We start from the raw sequence: 12,683 nt of genomic DNA, 5'->3' as shown, positions 1-12,683 counted from the left end.
TTTGAAGGTACGGCTAGGGAAGCTTTTATTTTTTTAGGCCACTTTAATTTTTTTTTTAAGTTTTTTTTATGTGGACCATTTTTAAGGTCTTTACTGAATTTGTTACAATATTGCCTCTGTTTTATGTTTTGGTTTTTTGACCATGAGGCATGTGGGATCTTAGCTCCCCGACCAGGGATTGAACCTGCACCCCCTGCATTGCAAGGCAAAGCCTTAACCACTGGACCACCAGAGAAGTCCCTAGGCCATTTTAATTTTACTTTTGTTAAGCTCAGGTATATAAAAAGGCTTAGTTCTCAGAAAAAATGCCTGTTTAAAAATTTTTTTTTTTCTTTTTAGGCATTTAAAAAAATTCTGTACTCAAATTGTCAGATAAACTATAGCAAAGACTAAGATTTGTAATATGTATATTTTCTATTTCTTTAGTTTCTTTTCTCTCTTCCCTCTTCATTTCTCTCCTTTCCTTTGTGTTTAATTTGCTCTTTTTCTAGTTTCTGAATATAAAAGCTTAGCTCATTTATTTTAGACTGATCTTCTTTTGAAAGGGACAGCTTTTAAAGCTTATTTTCTCTCTAAGCCATAGTGCAACACATAGCCAATGCCAGTCTGGATTTTCCCAGTGAACATACTCTCCTGAGACGATCTCATCCACCCTTTTCATGCTGATGGTTCCTTAATCTCCAGCCAGACCTGGCTTCAGCCTCTGTGTACAAATGCCCAAATGTACACTGAGCATTTCCCCTTGAAGCGTTCACAGCAACCGCAAACTTGCAATGTCTTAAACCCAGCAAAACCCCTCTCATCTCATTCATCCTTTCCTCCCTCTGCATCCCCTTCAACCACTGACAACCAAACACCATCCTTTCCCTTGTAGTTCATGGTGTCGCACCCACTGTTCAAGTCCCGAGCTGCGGTGTCATTCCTGCCCTTGCTTTCCCCTCTCTGAGAACTGCCCCGTTGATTTACAGGGACTTAGTGTTTTTCCGGATCTGTGAAGGGCAGGGACTGTCTCATTTACCTCTGCCTTAAGTGCCGTTCTAGGTACAAAGTGGGCGCTGGTTTTATCGACTGAATTGATGTATGCTGACTTCAGTATTGATTTTCAAAAAAAAGATTTTTAGCTGAAATGTACACCTTCACGTACTGGTATAAACTCTTACTGTGCTTATTCAGTAGAGACCATATAAGAGAGAGAATGTAAATTCTAAAGAGGCCGCAGGAAAGGTTCTAGGGGAGGACTCCTCAGTCTCATGTAATGAGTAAGATTCACGTAGAGAATGGCTGGGTGTGGGGAGAAGCTTTTGGGCAGAGTTGAAGCAAAAGCATGAGGATGCCTGGGGGGTTACTGGGAGATGGAGTGAACTTGATGGGACAAGGTTGTGGATGTGGGCAGCCTGGGGATGGGAACCCAGTGATGACCGTTCGGTTAGGGTTAGGGTTAGGGTTAGCTGGCGGTGACAAGGAGCCTGGATTCCGACCTTGCACCCACTGCAGCCGTTATTGTGAACTTGCACAAGTCAACCGACTTGTAAGATTCCTGCGTATGGAGTGAAGTTAATGCCAACCTCCTGGAATTACTGTAAACAAAAGAGAACGTGAATTTAAAGCACACTACGTGCTCCAGTGTCCGGATGGTGTTCCTGGTACTTGGGTTTCCCTTGCCTTCTCCTCGCAGCACTGCCTCCTCTGTCCCTTCCCTCCCTTGTCCTCATGTCCCCGCCAGCCATCCTCCCCTCATGACCACGACCCACTCACAGAAGGACAAGCTTTGCCTTTTCTGAAGGCACTCTTCATAACTCCTGTGGCGCTTGTAACACAACACAGTGTATTTTCGTGTATCTCACTTACGTTTTACCTACACAGCCCTGACATAAATGAGGGCAGGATTTGGTCTATTTTTATGTGTCTTCTTCTCAGACTGCTGCCTTGCCTCCCCCCTGCTCCAAACTAGAGCGTTACTTTATCTTTATTCAGTTTGAAATACTTCCTAATTTTCCTTTTAATTTCTTCTTTTACCCTACAGTTTAGAAGTGTGTTTAATTTTCAAATATTTCAAAAATTTCCAAAGTGCTTCTCATTATTGATTTTTAATTGTGGTCAGAGAACACGTTTTACATAATTTCAGTCCTTTTAAATGAGTTGAGACTAGTAGAGTACAACTGTGGTTTATCTTGTTGAATGGCCCACCGTGTGTTCTTTTGTTGGGTGGAGAGTTCTTGAAGAGCCAGCTGTGTCAAGTTGCCTTATAATGATGTTCAAATTGCTATATACTTTCTTGTTTCACTGTTTTTGTTTTTTTGCGGTACGCGGGCCTCTCACTGTTGTGGCCTCTCCCGTTGCGGAGCGCAGGCCCAGCGGCCACGGCCCACGGGCCCAGCCGCTCCGCGGCATGTGGGATCCTCCCGGGCCAGGGCACGAACCCGTGTCCCCTACATCGGCAGGCGGACTCTCAACCACTGCGCCACCAGGGAAGCCCTTTAAGTTTTTATGGATCTATTTTAGCTCCACAGATAAGGCATGATTCCCGATGTAGTCAACAAGGTCTCTCATCTCTGGCTTCTAGGAACTCTAACAATTTTCTGGCTTTGTGTGAACTCTGGAAATCTTTTCTCTGGCAGTTCCTTGGTCATTATTCTTCCCCTGATGAATTTTGCCATGCATATGTGCAAATTGGAATTTAGCCAAAGAGTCGAGGTGACCGTATGCAAATTTCTAGAGGGTCTGTTTTGCATAGTCCCACCCTCATCAGTTCACTGCTCTGTAAATTCTCAGCGTTTTGGCCTCATCACCCTGAGATCTCTGTCTCCTCAGTTTGGTGAGACTGCCAGGCTTTTGTTTGGGTTCCTCCTTCATTGCACTTTTGCCCAGAAATTGTTTTCAGGTAGAAAGGTATGATCATTGGGCTCACCTTGTTTGTTTCTCTTCTTTCAAGTTACTTTCCTACACTGCCTGTTGTTTGATATCAGAAAAAAAGTAGCTTCCTAGGGCTTCCCTGGTGGCGCAGTGGTTGAGAGTCTGCCTGCCGATGCAGGGGACACGGGTTCGTGCCCCGGTCCGGGAAGATCCCACACGCCGCGGAGCGGCTGGTCCTGTGAGCCGTGGCCGCTGAGCCTGTGCGTCCGGAGCTTGTGCTCCGCAACGGGAGAGGCCTGCGTAACGCAAAAAAAAAAAAAAAGTTTCCTAGATTACAGTTTTCTAATTGTTACAGGGAAAGGACACTTATTTGGACCTCCGTGTAAACCTCACGGTCAGAGACAGATCTCAACTGGTGTATTTTAAACTGTCAGTTTGTGAGATAGGATAATCTCATTTTACTGTATATTTCCTTGGTTATTGATGTGTGCTTTTTTTTTTTTTTTTAGTCTTAATTAGCTCAGACTTTCTGGGCTCGCTGTGGCATGGTCTGAGGGAGCCAGCTGATTAAATATCCTCTAACTTGGGTTGTTATTACAGCCGTGGAAAGTCACCCCATACCAAAAACTCAGGTGTCATGCTGGGTTCAGTTTTCAAAATCTCAATGTAGAGTTTGCAAGGGGGAGAGAAGGGGAAGAGAGATCCTTTTCTGTAAGCAAATACATCTTCATGAACTTGAGGAAGTCCGTGAGTTTTAATTGGAGAACTTAGTGGAAGTTTGCAACCTAGCTCAAATGTTAGTCACACAAGAGACAGCTGTGACATGGGGAGAGGAAAAGTACATGACTGCTGGCATCTCCCACCGTCAAGGGCTAAAAGTACAGCAAGAGGATGTTATGTTCTGCAGGTGACGTAGAGCATCATCCTGATTTTTTTTTTTCTTCACTAAAATAATTCAATTCTGTTTTGGGGCTTTTTCTCTCTTTATAAACTTAGGACTGGTTTTTAGGTCCACTTGGTTATGATATTTTTGTGTAAATCAAATACCAATGTAGTATGCTTGAAGAATGCGCTATTAAAGATTGATATCCTATTTAAGTTTGTATTAAGTGTGTGGAAGTAATTCACTTGCTATAAAAGCATTTATAGGCACAGATGTCTTTAAGATACGCTATTGTATGCTGTCGTATACATCTTATATTTTCAGAAAGATCTCAAATATTTAAAACAGCAAAGATCTTTGTTAGCTTGATCAATAGATACTAAATTAAGGAATTTAAGCTTGCTTAAAAAGGCAGCTCTGATACATTAACTGTTAATTTACCAAAACACAACAGGCAACTTTTGAATTAAAAACTATTTTGCACAAAGCATCAGGGCCCCTAGGAAAGTGTTATTCAAACTTTTCCTAATGACACAATGGTAACTGATCATGAGTGGCTATTTTGTGCTTCCTCAGGGCTGTCTTTGTGTCTGGGCATGAGGACAGTGCACTCCCTCTAACTTACGTTCTCAGGGGTTGCCGTGCTTGGTCAACGAGTGTGTGTGTGTGTGTGATTCTGTGCTCTTCCTTGGGGTGAGCTGTCACTTCTGACCAGTGACTAGTGTGCCTTTACTGTAGCAACCTTTTTCCTCCCCTTGTCTCTAATCTGAGGTAGAGGTGTATCTAGTTAGTCTTATTAGAAACAGGGATAAACAAATATATGCTCACTTCTAAGGCAGGACTAAAGTTCTCTTACAAGGAAACTCTTTGGATTTTAGTGAAACTCTTTCTTCCATGAGCTTGAATTTCTCTACGGGCATTTTTATCCCCAAATTGGAGCTGGATAGGCAGTTTGCCAGCGGGCTAAGTTAGAGCTGGGTGAAGTGTTAGTACTTAGCATTAGGATGTGGTGATTTTAGGTACAAATCATCTTCCCTATTAAATTTTCCTTCAGCTGGAATTGAAACTACTTTTCCTTCTTTGGATACAAGCTGCAGGTTTAACTGAAGGGTGGGAAGGGCTGCGGGAGATACTGAGAGGTAAGAAGCAGACACAGGGTAAGATAATTATCAATTATAACTGCTAACCCAGCGCTGTCAAGTAGAAATAAAATGTGAGCGTATTTGTACTTTAATAGTATACTTCCCTTGACTCAGTATATCCCACATGTAATCTCAACACAATCATTATAAAAATGGAGACATCTTACATTCTTTTCTTGAATACCAAGTCTTTAAAATCCGGTGTGTGTGTTTTACACTTGTGTGTATCTCTCTTCTGACCAGCCATGTTTCAAGTGCCCAGTCGTCACGTGTGGCCAGTGGCTACCGAGGTGGACAGCACAGTGTTAGACTCTGGTTGTTCTCTGATCTGCATTGCTCTTACCATTAAAGGTTTCTACCTGCACACCCAGATTGCAGCAAAAGTAAAGTGTTGAAAGTTTACAATGTTACAAAGTCCAAGCTCCTGTTGCTCTGCTCACTGCCCAACAGGGAAACAAATCGAGGGACAGGGTGTCGGGCAAGGAAGAGCGACTTTATTTGCAAAGCTGCCAGACGGAGAGGATGGTGGACTTGGGTCCCAGAAAACCATCTTGCCTGAGTCAGAATTTAGGCTTCTTCAACTAAGTGTCCATCGACAGATGAATGGATAAAGAAGATGTGGCACATATATACAATGGAGTATTACTCAGCCATAAAAAGAAACGAAACTGAGTTATTTGTAGTGAGGTGGATGGACCTAGAGACTGTCATACAGAGTGAAGCAGAAAGAGAAAAACAAATACCATATGCTAACGCATATATACGGAATCTAAAAAAAAAAGGTTCTGAAGAACCTAGGGGCAGGACAGGAATAAAGATGCAGACGTAGAGAATGGACTTGAGGACACGGGGAGGGGGAAGGGTAAGCTGGGACGAAGTAAGAGTGGCATGCACATATATACACTACCAAATGTAAAAGAGATAGCTAGTGGGAAGCAGCTGCATAGCACAGGGAGATCAGCTCGGTGCTTTGCGACCACCTAGAGGGGTGGGATGGAGGGGGTGGGAGGGAGACGCAAGAGGGAGGGGATATGGGGATATATGTATAGGTAGAGCTGATTCACTTTGTTATACAGCAGAAACTAACACACCATTGTAAAGCAATTATACTCCAATAAAGGTGTTAAAAAAAAAAGAGCAGTCTTCTTTGATACTAAAAGGGGAGGGAGTAAAATCAAAACATTTCCTTGTTCCCATCAGCCTCTGGAGGGGATGTGTTAATTTCTCTCTCCTGCAATCATTCACAGGTGGGCCTGGTCAGGATGTTCCCTGTGAGCCAAACAAGGGTGTTTTAGCTTAATGCTCTTTAGCTGGGGGGGGGGGGCAGGGGTCCCAGAGATGGGCTGTTACGTGTAATTTAAGCTTATAGGCAACATCCCTTTAGTGATTAACTTGTAACAGTATACAAAGGTTCTTCCTTATTACGACAATACCTGTTACAATGCAATTGGGAGAACTATCATGGAATAATCTTTGGGCTTCAGGCAATTCATAACTCTCCTTACCAGTACTCTAGCCAGAAAGTTTTTACCTCTTTGGGTAATTGACAGGGGTTTTTTATGATGCAGTGCCTCACCATGCTACAGATTTGGGGGCAACCTTAAACACCTGGTAAATATTTTCACCATGAACCGTGACTCCACTGTAGAGAAAGAAGAGTTCGTTGGGTCAGTTAGTACAATATACCAGTAAATTGTTTTTGTGTGCAAGGAAAATATGGGACTTAATTTAGACTTCTAAGGTACAGGAGCAGTATGGTTGGAGGGAACAGTGGACACAGGGATGCCCCTTGGAATCTGAGAGTCAGAGTTGATGCTTATCAGTGCACTGAGCAGAGGGGCTCCTGGTTGGAATATTGAGTAAGTACAGAGAAATTCTTGGGAGAAATGACTTTTGACAAAAAGAGGGTTGTGCATGCGTTGAGGAATTATAGTAGCTGATACTTAGATGTTTAATAAGTCTTCTTGTGGTGTTGGAACCTTTTCATTTGACAATTATCACCATATCAGTTCACAGAATTAATTAAAAAAATTGTGCTGGGCTTCCCTGGTGGCGCAGTGGTTGAGAGTCCGCCTGCCAATGCAGGGGACGCGGATTCGTGCCCCGGTCCGGGAAGATTTCACATGCCGCGGAGCGGCTGGGCCCGTGAGCCATGGCTGCTGAGCCTGCGCGTCTGGAGCCTGTGCTCCGCAACGGGAGAGGCCACAACAGTGAGAGGCCCGCGTACCGAAAAAAAAAAAAAAAAAGTTGTGCTTGTAAAATTAGAGTGTCTTTGTTAAGTCTAATACCTCGCAGGAGGGCATATCAGTGTTTGAGGTCAGGAAGATTAAGAGATTTCGTTCTGAGGTTTGGAGGTAGGATTATGCCTTTGGATTAGACAGGCTTGAGTTCATTGTAACATGTGGTGTAGTAGCTGTGATGAGATCATTGCATTAATAGTGTCAGCATCAGGTGTGGGAGCCTGCCACAGAGTTCAGCTTTGTATTTACCGTAAGGCTGAAGTTTTAACCTCAGGGAGTGGCTGCTTGACAGCTGTGTACACCCATAGCGACGGGGACGGGAGAGTACAGAATTAGGAAATACATTACCTAGAGTGAGGCTCTGTTGATGATGAGCTGTACCTTTCAGGTGGTTCCATCTTACGTTTCCCTCAAGGAATTCTTTTTTGGGGGGTTGGCTTTCTTTTCTATCCTCCTATAAAACATGATTAAGTTTATTTATTTTTTAAAGTGCACATACTGCCTTTTTAAAAAATTTAATTAATTTGATTGCGTTGGGTCTTCGTTGCTGCGCGCGGGCTTTCTCTAGTTGCGGCGAGCGTGGGCTACCCTTCGTCATGGTGCGCGGGCTTCTCATTGCGGTGGCTTCTCTTGTTGCAGAGCATGGGCTCTAGGCACGCGGGCTTCAGTGGTTGTGGCTCGCGGGCTCAGTAGTTGTGGCTTGTGGGTCCCAGAGCGCGGGCTCAGTAGTTGTGGCGCACGGACTTAGTCGCTCCGCAGCATGTGGGATCTTCCCGGACCAGGGCTGGAACCCGCGTCCCCTGCATTGGCAGGTGGATTCTTAACCGCTGCGCTAACAGGGAAGCCCCCAAGATTGTTTAGATCATCGGCTTTTGACTTTGAAACTTCTGCTTAATAGCATTGTTTTTCGAAACTGATTTATTCTTAGAAGGTGATGGTAAAATTCAAAACAGAAAGTAAAAGTCTTTCTTTTGAAAGCTACTTAGGCCAGCTAACATGCCAGCACGCACTAAGCATGGAAATGAAACCTGCATCCCTGCCAGCAAGCGTGACTCACCCGCGTGAGAGCAGGGCAAGTGTGCTGGGCCCTTCTGTGTCTGCTGTCCCGTGTCTGTGGCTGGAACCAATTTCCTGGTGTCAGGGGTCTGCTTGACACCAGGGCAGAATGCGTGTATATGTAGACCCTGAGCTGACGGGAGAGCTGGCTGAGGTCTAGGGCCTGCAGGTGTGTGTAGGAGGTGCCTCGCTTCCTGCTGCGGGTGGGTCTGAAAGTGGCTGCTTCCGAGGAGGTCTGAGGGACGGGGACGGGTTATGCAAGTGAAGAAAGACCTAGCGGCTGCCTGTGTCGAACTGCAAAGAAACTCAACTTGTAGACACTGAACTCATTGCTGAGTTACTCTTCGCCCCATTTTTTTCTACCAGGTGAGCATGGTCTTCCAGCGATTGTTACAGCGATTATAAGGGTTAATACAGATGAAATGCTTAGGGCTCAGCAAAAGGTAGTGGTGCTTTTTATCATAATGATGACCCTGTGACCTGAAAAGGTCGGCTGACCTGGTGACACCGAATTGGTGGAGGGGCTGGAGATCCAGGTTCCTCCATCTGCGTCTCCTTGGCATTGTGCTACCTTTTTAACGATTTTCCATATTTGAAACTTTCTCACTTCTCTGTCTGAGAAGAAACGTGATACACAAAATGTCGCTTCAACATGAGAGTCGGGAAGAGCCATCACACTGGGAGAGTGCATCTTGTGTACCTGAGGAGTTGGGAATGACGATGGATGACTTGGCCTCCGTGTTGGTTTGTTCAAATCTGCGCCGATTTTGGAGGTTAAGATTGTTGATGGAAGAAAAGTGTTATGTTTGCTTGTCACCACGGGTCAGAGGACCCTAACAGGCTGGTCTGCACATGACACGGGATGGTGGCTGACGCACACACACGTGCCCTTCTCTTGTATGTGGCATCTGACTTCCAGGCACTCAGACCATCCGCCGCCCTGGGAAGGATTAGGAGAAACATCAAGGTGCCTTTCAGAATGGGCAGGAATAGGCAAGCTAGGCTTTTGTTTCTGAGGAGACTTTGCAGATCAGTTTTTCTCTCTCTTTTATATTTACAACAGACATTGCGGGGGGCTTGACTCATCATTTTCGACACTGAAGAGAGAGCTCAGTGGGTCTTTAAAGTGTTGTATGGCATCCAGAAGGATGATGTCAGGGCAGGACATTAAAAAGCTCGCCTCTGTTTTTGATCCTTAGCGGGTAGACAGGGGAGGGGTTGGGAGAGGAGAATCATCTGACAAGAGACATCTTAATTTTTCTCTCCTGGCGAAAGTTTCCCCAATCAGAGAGCCGAGGTGTGTGGGATACATGCGGATAAAACTGAGGGGTAATAGTTTTGTTTTCTTGAATTGCCCACCTGTACATTCAAAGTGGTCTGGAGCTGATTTGAAAGCCGCTGGCCCTTCCAGCCGGCAGGTCCTGCAGGGCTGCAGACGGATGGCTGACGCAGGCAGCCCGGATGCAGAGGACGGCGGGCTCTGTGGTTTGCGCAGAGGGAGCCCAGGTGAGGGGGAGCCAGCTGGGGACACGAATGCCCCCTGATGAAGCCAAGCCAGACCCATCACGGGCTGTAGCCACAGATGCCAGCAGGGCCCCGAGGGTGTAGATCAGAGGAGGCAGGAGGCATCCGTGTCCAAGGACCTCGGCTCTTCCCTGCCCCCCATTTCCCCAGCGCCATCTGAAGGAAAGAAGAGGAAGAAATTCTGGGAGGCAAAGCATCTTTACTCAAGAGAGACTTAACACCACTTACAGGAATTTTTGAAATTATCAAGTTGGATTAACTTCTAAACAAAACTGGATATTTCCCCTTTTTTCCCCCAATTCTCTTTTGGGTGGTACCTTAGGTTCCAGCTTGTAACTCCTTGAATTCAATCTACAACGTTTTTCTCCATCACGTAAGACAGGATGTGAAGTTTTGTGGCCATGTCCACTTTGTTTGTTGGATGCACTTCTGGAGCACCTTCTGTGTCCCTTCAGCGGGGAGTGCGGGTGATTAAGATGAACGTGGGCCCCGTGCTCATGGAGCTTACAGCTAATGTTAGAAGACAGAGGACGGGCAAACCAATTTCCTAAGTGCAGTGAAAGAAAGGACACGGCGCCAGGGAAGAACGCAGCAGGGCATGCGGTAGGGATGGTTGTCAGGAAGTGCAATGGGAGGAAGTTGGCATAAACCAAGCCTAGAGGAAGAGAATTCTGGGCGGAAGGAAAAGCAGGTACCAGGGCTCTGGTGGGAACAGAGTTGAGGAGTGGGGAGAAGGCTGCTATGGGGGGAGCTTCAAGGGAGAGATGGGTCACCAAGGATGCTGGAGAGGTGAGCTGGCTGTGAGACCACGTGCAGCGGACCTGTGTGCCTTTGGCCAAAGTCTTGTGGGTCTTCAAACTGCTTAGAACAGGCCAACTCCAACTTCACACTGCCCGTCTCCTAGGATTAACTGTTCAGAGACTGCATTTGTGCATGTTGAATCGGCTACGGGATTTTAAAGTCTGTGTCCCTAACCTGAGCCCAGTTTTGAGGTCCCAGGAGTGATGGAGAATATCCATCCCAGCAACAGAGGGACTTGCTCCAGAAAATTCACTGGGCTTGTATTTTAAGCCTTAGCCAATCCAGCCCATATAGAAAAATCCTCTGAATTGAATATCTGAAGCATAGCTTTTCTTCTTCGTTTTTAGTTTTGTCTATTAAACGTATTTCCTTAAAAGCACATTTGTCTTCACGTAATTTACATGATGGATTTCAACATATCTAAGGTATAAAATGGGTTTCAAGGAACAGCCCAGTTTGTATTACTGTACTTACTGGAAACTAGGCTTCAGAAGACTGTGGCTCACCTTTCACCCGCCAGCTGGAGCCGGCCAGGTTGTGAATAAAGCATCACTGGCCTGTGTCTCTGCTCCCGTGGTACCATTCCTGGAAGGCTTTGTGCTTTCTCTGCACATCCAAATCATAGCCATTCTTTTTTTTTTTTTTAATTTATTTATTATTTTTGGCTGCGTTGGATCTTCGTTGCTGCGCATGGGCTTTCTCCAGTTGCGGCGAGGGGGCGGGGGGGGCTACTCTTTGTTGTTTCGGTGGCTTCTCTTGTTGTAGAGCACGGGCACCAGGCGCACGGGATCCAGTAGTTGTGGCACGCGGGCTCAGTAGTTATGGCTTGTGGGCTCTAGAGCACAGCCTCAGTAGCTGTGGCCCACGGGCCCAGTCGCTCCGCGGCATGTGGGATCCTCCCGGACCAGGGCTCGAACCCGTGTCCCCTGCACCGGCAGGCGGATTCTCAACCATTGTGCCACAAGGGAAGCCCCATAGCCATTCTTATAGGCTACTCTTCATTGCGGTGCGCGGGCTTCTCACTGCGGTGGCTTCTCTTGTTGCGGAGCACGGGCTCTACGCGCGCGGGCTTCAGTAGTTGTGGCACACGGGCCCTAGAGCGCAGGATCAGTAGTTGTGGCACATGGGCTTAGTTGCTCCGCGGCATGTGGGATCTTCCTGGACCAGGGCTCGAACCCGTGTCCGCTGCATTGGCAGGCGGATTCTTAACCACTGCGCCACCAGGGAAACCCGAAACTCTTTCTTAATGAAATCGCCCTGGTTTTTGGCCCTGTTAAGAGCCTGGCAGTCACCTTTGTCCTGTGAATTCCCAGATTTTTGTTCTCTCTTGTTTCTGTTGCCTCAGCTAAAATGTAAGCTTCTGCCTTAAGCTGTGTGCCTTTTCCCTGCCCATTACCCGGCAGCATGCTTTCCGTCTAGGAGGTGCCCTTAACTTTGGGTGAATTAGCACCCCACAACATTTTAAATCATAGCTGCACAAAGCCTCTTATTTCCCTCCCCATTCCTCTTTCCCTGAAAAAAGAGAGGGCTTCCCTGGTGGCGCAGTGGTTGAGACTCCGCCTGCCAATGCAGGTGGCACGGGTTCGAGCCCCGGTCCGGGAAGATCCCACATGCCGCGGAGCAACTAGGCCCGTGAGCCACAACTACTGAGCCTGCGCGTCTGGAGCCTGTGCCCCACAACAAGAGAGGCCGCGATAGTGAGAGGCCCGCGCACCGCGATGAAGAGTGGCTCCCGCTCGCCGCAACTGGAGAAAGCCCTCGCACAGCAATAAAGACCCAACACAGCCAAAAAAAAAAAAAAAAATATATATATATATATATAAAAGAAAGAGAAACCCATCAGTACTTGCAGTAATGGGAGTTCCGGATCCATCGGTGTATTTCCTTTGAATTCACTGATGGATGATGATTCCATCGGATTCACCGACGGTGGAGATGGGTCACCGATGCTATATCTGGAGAGAGGTGCTTTGTCCAGAGTGGGAGTCTAGCCAAGGCCTCCAAAGTGTGTCTGTGAAGCAAGAAGGGTCACATTTTGCTTTTGTACAGTGTTTTCATTGTGTTGATTTGATTAGGGGAGATAATCAGCCCAGGTGCTTTCCAGGCTGCTGGATTGCTCTGTATCTGTGTCCTGAAGGATTAGGAACATCTTTGTAAACATGGGGTAGAGGCCAGAGTTGAACT

Source organism: Delphinapterus leucas, chromosome 18 (genome assembly GCF_059928025.1).
Source record: "Delphinapterus leucas isolate spDelLeu-1000000601 "Yukka" chromosome 18, BTC_Dleu_Yukka2, whole genome shotgun sequence".
In the NCBI taxonomy this organism is placed as follows: Eukaryota; Metazoa; Chordata; class Mammalia; order Artiodactyla; family Monodontidae; genus Delphinapterus; species Delphinapterus leucas.
Note: the sequence above shows the minus strand (reverse complement) of the source record.